This window comes from Apaloderma vittatum, unplaced genomic scaffold, assembly GCF_000703405.1.
Source record: "Apaloderma vittatum isolate BGI_N311 unplaced genomic scaffold, ASM70340v1 scaffold4634, whole genome shotgun sequence".
Taxonomy (NCBI): Eukaryota; Metazoa; Chordata; class Aves; order Trogoniformes; family Trogonidae; genus Apaloderma; species Apaloderma vittatum.
Window position 1 is genome coordinate 78634 of NW_009711099.1, and position 1861 is coordinate 80494.

Genomic DNA, 1861 nt, shown 5'->3' on the forward strand with positions numbered 1-1861 from the left:
TGTTAGGATTTAAAATATTCTTGCTTTGGTCATCCTCCTGATGAGAAGATATACACAAGGAAGGAAAGGAAAGAGTAAAAGCAATGCGTGTGTGCAATCCAAGTCATGCCTCGAAGTGCAAAACTTGTAGGCGAAACCTTTCTCCTCATCCTTAACTTGGGACTTTAGGAGGTATTGGGTTTTCCCCAGCCATTAGCCTAACTATGCACAGTCATTCCTCACAGTTTTGAGGGAAGAAGTCTGTAAGTTCTTTCAACACCTGAAGAAAGGCCCATGATTACGCTGGAGCTGCTGCAATGCTTTCTGCAATATCTCTACCACTGACTGAAGCCACAAATTCTCAGTCTGTCCTGTTGTGCCGTTCAGGTGCCTGATGGTACCAAAACTGGTGATTAATGGTGTCGTGATGGTCAGCAATACAGCACAAAGGAAGCAAAGCTTCGATTGCCCTTATCCTGTGCTCCCCTGGGAGAGCAGCGGGGCAGGATGGTCAGCAGGATCTTTTAAGAAGGATTTCTTTGAAGTTTTCTGTGAAAGGCTATAGACAAAGGGCAGGATATGCCAGTTGGCTGTGGGCTGGACAGTGGGCTGGGAGACTTGGAGGCAGCTGATGTCTGCAATTAAAGGCTGAGCATGTCTTACTGCTGGTGGAAAATCCTATGCAAATGTGATTACGTTTTATTTTGTTGCAATAATGGCAGTGGCTGGAGCCTGGAAGAGTAATAAACCCCCCCCTGTCACCTGGGAGGCAGGCAGGGACAGAGCCAGCCGCGATGCCCCTGGCTAATGGCAGTGAATGCAGTCAGTGCTCTTCCCCGGCAGGACTTGGTATCCTCCTTGCTTCCCTTTGCCTTCAGGCCCTTTTCTGATGTCTTTGGGGATGATGGACCCTCTGTGAGAAATGGAGACCACTTGCATACACAGCCCAGGCTCCTTGCCTAGACCCTGGCGAGTCATATGGGAGCCTTTCTTCTGGGGGGCTGGGAAATGCCAGCAAGGGATTGGGGCGATGAAGCCCTGGATTTGAGAGCCAGATTACTGATTAGTTCTTCTCAGAGCCTGAAGTTCAGTCAGTTCTCTTGCTGTGCCATGGCTCAGCCAAAATTCTTCTTCCGAAACCTTCAAAAAGAGAAGCTAGATCAGAATTCTGGGGCTAAGCTGAACCCTTTCATGCTGCAGCCGTCTTGTGGTTTTGTCAGACTACTGAGTTCTGCTCCCGCAAAAAGCTGCTTTTTTTACATAAAGCTAGTATTTCATATGCCTAAAGTGCATTTGGCAAGTATAAAGATGCTGCATTCATTGTTATTCTAAAAAGAGACAGCAGATGAGTGAAGATGCAGTGTTGGACAGTCCGCCACTCGTATCTTGCTTAAGCTGATCAATGATATGGGATTATGAGTAAGACCTGCCAAAAGGCAAAGGAGTTTATTGAAACATTTGCAAATGATATTAAAGTGAGACCTATAACAATACTCTCAATGAAATTTAATCTTTCTTAACTACAGACCTGTGGTGTGGTTCGACCCTAAAATCCACTGGCTACCTAGAAGCTTATTTCTGTAACCTGGGTATATTCTTGAGTCCCTGATGTACACTAGCGTGGCTGTGCCTATGGGTTATAGTCACATAAACTGTAAATATTCTTGTGTACTGCTCTGTTTTATGTGATTTTACTTGTAAATGTTTCTGGACACATTGCTCTAGGTACTGAAAATCTGGCCCTTTAAAAATTTTTTTCCCATCAATCAGTTTGGGGAAAGTTGAAAGCATTCCTGTGTTTCATTGATCAAAATGCAGCAAGGACGTGACTACAACTGGGTCACTGTGGTCTGTTCATTGTCAGGGTGTTGCTTCTGCTGGT